This window comes from Lycium barbarum, chromosome 5 (genome assembly GCF_019175385.1).
Source record: "Lycium barbarum isolate Lr01 chromosome 5, ASM1917538v2, whole genome shotgun sequence".
NCBI classification, from domain to species: Eukaryota; Viridiplantae; Streptophyta; class Magnoliopsida; order Solanales; family Solanaceae; genus Lycium; species Lycium barbarum.
This window is the reverse complement of record NC_083341.1, coordinates 6496695-6502194: the sequence shown is the minus strand read 5'-3', so window position 1 is coordinate 6502194 and position 5500 is coordinate 6496695. Positions and strand designations below refer to the sequence as shown.

Below are 5500 nucleotides of genomic sequence, written 5' to 3'. Positions count from 1 at the left end.
TATAGCTTTTTTATATGATGAAGGAAAAGGTCGTCACGATGGAAATTTTTTAGCGGATTCAATGTCTACTATTATGAGATTTTTTTAACATTTATAGAAAAACACTTTGTATTGCTTTAGATAATGCTTCTAATAATACAAAGGCGGTTGGTCTTTTAATTAAAAAGAGAACTAAACCCTCCGCTAAGAAATATTTTTCATGTAAGATGTAGTTGTCACATTTTAAACTTAATTGTTAAAGATGGTCTTACGCGTTTTGACGATTCTATTCAAAAAGTTAGAGACGCGGTTGCGTTTCTTTTTTGTAATGCTAATAGGGGAAGAATTAGAGATTTTAAGAATGCTTGTGTGGAAAATAAACTTAGACCTAGGAAAATTCAAGTAGAAATTGAGACTAGGTGGAACTACACTTACATTATGCTACAACAAGCATATGAGTATAGGATTCTCATACAACAAGTTCACAACAAATATAATATTAATAGTGATGATTGGTTAAATTTTACGGATTGGGAAGATGTTAAGGAATGTGTTAAACTCTTAGAAATTTTTTATAATGCAACTCTTGCTTTTTCTAGACAATTTTATCCCACGGTAACCGGAATTTTAGCCTACTTAGCAGAAATAGCTAGAGTTTTACAAGAATATAAATATAAACCCAGTTATCAAGCGGCTATTTTTGATATGACAACAAAATTTAAGAAGTATTTTTTTCCCATCTCAACTTTATTTATATTGGGTTCTCTTTTAAATCCTAGTTTAAAAGTGTCTTATACTAAAGCATTGGTTGGTCAAATTTATACATTTTTAGAAATTGAAGAGGGAGTTCAACCATCTTTAGCTGAAGCCGAAACCGCTATTGATGATGAGTTTAGAAAAGTTTTTACTCATTATTCTAGTTTGGAAGAACATGCTGTACCCGTTGCTCCACTCCCTACTACTTCTCAAAGTAGCAAAAAGGGCTTGTCGAATTTAAAAGTTTTACATTCACATCCAACTCCTTCTTGTAATGCAAACTTTGATGACTATCACTTTTATTTGATGCAGCCAAATGTGGATATCAAGGAACTGGATGAGCTGAACGTCTTAGCACGGTGGAAGAAATACAAGGCAAGTCATCCGATACTCTCAAGAATGACTCGAGATATCCTTACGGTTCAAGTATCAACCGTGGCTTCGGAGAGTGGATTTAGCCAGGGAAGACAACAAATTGGAGACCATAGACACTCATTATCCGGCTTTAGCTTGCAAGTACTAGTGTGCATTCGCGATTGGATTAGATCGGAACGATGCAACCAGAACTTAGAAGCGGAGGAAGGCGAAGAGGAAGAGATTGAAGATTTGATAGCAAGTGGACCGGACCAAATGGAAGACTTTGAAGATATCTCCATGGCCGAATATGATATGGGGGAAATTAACCAAATGATTGAGAATTGGTGATTTTATTATTCTACTATTTTTTTGCAACTCATGTATTATTTGCAAGTTAAAAAAACTACAACTTGCAAATAAATGTTATCCAAGAATGAATAAAATATATGACTTATTGAGCTTTCTTCTATTTACTTGTGTTCATATTTTTACTTATATTAAGTTAGGAATATACCTAAAATATACTAAGAATATACTTATAATATACATCTACTTAAATTAAAAACTAGAAAGTTATATACTTGAAAAATAACTAAAATATACTAAGAATATACTTATAATATATAGTATATGTTGACGCCCAATTTCGTCCCTCCTTTATTCCATTTTATTTCCTTGGGCTTCTAAATTTATTAACGGACTAAATACTTTGTTTTCATTACTATTTTTTATTTCTACTACTATTAATATCGTTACTTTCATTTTCACTATTTTTTACTATCAACATTACTAGCATTACATTATCACAAATGTTTTATAGTTCGTCATCATTTCATTTTCGGGTTTGGACTCGTTAAATTAATTACAAGTCAACACTTACTAAATCCTTATTATCTACGTATTAATCACTAATTGTCATCACAATATATATAAGTTAATCACTTAGAAGTTGTAGAAGTTAATTACTAAAAATCCCAAAAAGAAATTAATTAGAAGAGGAAAATACCCAACAATTCCAGCCCATTCTTACGAGCCCAATTCGTTTATCTGCAGCCCATATTTTTCAACTCATTAGCCCATTATTTCTAACTATCCGACCACCCCACTACCCCTTCCACCTGATCCAGCCCATTACCCGGCCCAGTTGAAGACCTAAAGAAAGGGGCCAGCTGCACCTTGTCGTCTTCTTCATCTCTCTTCCCCCATTTCCTTTCTCAGAAACTTGCCAAAACCTTGACCCGAAATGGAGTTTTTGTTTTTCCATTTTCCGAATAGCCTTCCAGACGTCTCTTCGAGCAGGTAATTGACGTTACCTTTGTCTTCTTCTTCATAAGTCTCTTTCTCTCTTTCGATTTTCATTTTTTTTTTTGGGATTCAAGTACAGATTTTGAATTTCAAATCCGGATCCCAAATGAAATTCAAAAGTTTTTCTAATCCAAAATTTGCAGTCCGACATCGTTTGAAATAAAACCTGGCATTCGGGGTTATATATAGGGACCCCTATTCTTTATGTGGAGGGGGAGGAGACGAAAACAATGATATATAGATCCTTACTCTCTGTTTTTCTTTACGGTTTTTTTTTTTTTCACTCGATTTATCCTACAAGAAATACGAAAAACTTTAGTTCGTTAGAGCCCTCAACCCGTTCATTCGAACCCATTTGGCTCAAGGTTCGGATCTGTCAATACGGGTGAGTAGATTCGAGGCCTGGACGTCCTAGTTCGCTGCACTCGAAGAAGGTAAACAAATCTTCTTTCGTTAGTTTAATTCCGGTCTTTAGTAGTTTAATAAATGTTTGTGGGTTCAACATGTTCGTTGTTTTAGTAGGTTTAATTTCTGTTTAATAGCTGAATAGTATTATGTATGCTCCTGTTTTAATCAGTTTACTTTCGGTTTAGTAGTTAATAATATTTATAGGCTCATGTATTAGTTTGGTTTAACTTAATCTTGTCTTATTTGATTCTGTGGTTGTTTAACTTTATGTGCACTTGGAAGATTAGTCATGTAGATTTTAAAACTCGTTTGTATATCTTTGATTAATTTATAAGTTAGCTTTAGGTAGGCAACCTGTTAGTTATGCAGATCTGTATTTTATCAGTGTTTTGAATCATCTTGTCAAGTTGCGATCTTCTTTGGTTTGAAATGTAACTTATGTGATTAAAACTAATTAGTCATAAGTTTAGAACCTTAATTCAGTCGTATCTGGTAAGATTACAGTCAGCCATGTGTGATAAAGTTCAAGGTCTATTTAATCATGTTCTATTTGCCATTGTCTCCTGTTAATGAGCTGTGTAAATTCATTAGATGTATATGTTGGGATGTTGATCATACTAGTTAGTTGATATGCCCCCCCTGTGGTTGAGAACCAAAATCTGATTTACAACTGCCTTTGTCGTCTTAAAAAGTTGGCACAGAACCATCTTTATAATTGTCTTTCATCCGTGAGTTTAAGTTTTTTTTTTTTTTTCAGTCAATGCTAATATGAAACAGTGGCAGTGAGTATTGACTATTTGTTCTTCTGTAGTTTAGAGGTTGCTACTACACATAGTAACTTACTACGTATTGCTTTTTTAGCACATGTTCTTAAAACTGGAAATAAAATTTCACCCCTCTATGTCCTGCGCTTCTTCAAGTGTATTTGGGTTGCACAAGTGTTGTTTCCATGTCATGGATATAGATCTAATTTGCTACAACTTGTATTAAGGATGGTTAAACCGCATACCTAGTATTACTTAGATTCTGGATAATTAGAAAGTTCAGCATCTAAATATTTAGATGAAGTATTATAGCATAAAGCATACAAGCTTATTCCCATACAGATGCATCTAGGGTTGTGCCACAATTTATAACATCTGCTGGTGGTGGAATGGTTTGACACAACTTGTAATTTAAGGAGTCTAATAATGAATCCTTAGTCAGAGTATAGAATACTTCAGAAATATGCAAACCCATAGTGGCTAGGAGACAAGACATCTTCTGACTTTCCATTTTGTTTGTATGAGCTGGTCTATTTCACATTTGAAGTCACAATTCATTTGCATCGTTGTCATTGTCATGCTTGGCATTATCGTTTTACCTTCAACTAGTTTTGTATTCCAATAGAACTGTTAGATGATATCACTAATCTTTATTTTTTTTTGTTTTTACATGTACACATCGGAGAAAATGGAGTCCCAATTCAAAACGGAGTTTCAAATTGGGACTCGGCATTAATACATTACCCATGCATGGAGTCAACGTTCCTTATTCCTTAAATCTCATAGCAAGAGAACAATGAAATTCGCTTGAGGCTCGCCCACGGCGATTTCCTTTTTTGTTTTTTTCTTTCTTTCAACTCCTTACTCTGTTTATTATTTTGTTTGTATGTGTGTTTTGAATGATTTCTTTTGGTGCGTGTTTGATATTCTTGGTATATGATATAATGGGTTTAGGATTAGCATGCGACTAACTTTTAAATGTATAATTAAACCAATCGATGTTTGCTAAAGAATTAAGTCCGATTTCCAAAGCATTCACATACCTCAAATTAGAGTCCTAGAATTATTTTATAAACCATTTTTTTTAAAGTTTTATGGTTAATTCTATTTAAAGGCAATAAATGACCATTTCTAATAGTGATGAATCTTTTTCCAAGCTTAATTCATATCTTTATTTTCCCAAACAAGGCCCAATTTTCATAAAAGAGGTAGTTATATTTTTAGATAACTTTTCACATAATAGTAGGAAGTTAATTTGTTTATTGCCTTCTTGATTTTATTTGTTCCTTAATAAGCTAAGCAGTTAAAATGAGTTAATAATCGATCATTGAATTCTTATTAATGTATTGATTAATCCAACACATTTTTTTTTAAATATGGCTAAAGTCTTTTTCTATAAACTACTACCTTATTCTAATTTAAATGGTAGCCTTATATTTTCCATTTTGAAATCCTGATAATACTTACAAACTATTTTTCTAAACATTTAAAATGTTATATTTGTATATTTTTAGTCTTAATTAAATAACATAAGTTCGGTCGGTTAACCATTGTTAATGAATTTTAAAGGGTACTTAATACATTCCCTTTAGATTCGTAGACATTAAAACAGAGTTAACTTTAGAAAATAACTTTAATTAACTTTAGGTGCCCTAATTCACCATAAATAATTAGGTGGCGACTTTCTAACTTTAATTAACCCCGGAATTACCGAAATGTTATAAACCATTTTAACTTCGGTTAAGATGGGGTATAACAATATACATATAACTTAAACATATATATAGTGTGTGTGTGTGTATGTATATATGTAAGTTATATAACCTAAGTATATTCATATATATAAGTATATTCTTTCTATATTTTATGTATATGTAGTATAACTTAAGCATATAACTTAATATATATATATATGTATATATATATATGCT

General features: G+C 32.0%; 1 long non-coding RNA gene across 1 annotated transcript; it reads left to right on the top strand.

Moving 5' to 3' along the window:
• Positions 1-2284: 2284 nt before the first annotated feature.
• Positions 2285-4611, top strand: LOC132640274 (uncharacterized). The gene is made up of 2 exons (XR_009582196.1): positions 2285-2831; positions 4255-4611. It is a non-coding gene; the product is annotated as an uncharacterized LOC132640274 (long non-coding RNA).
• Positions 4612-5500: the final 889 nt, after the last annotated feature.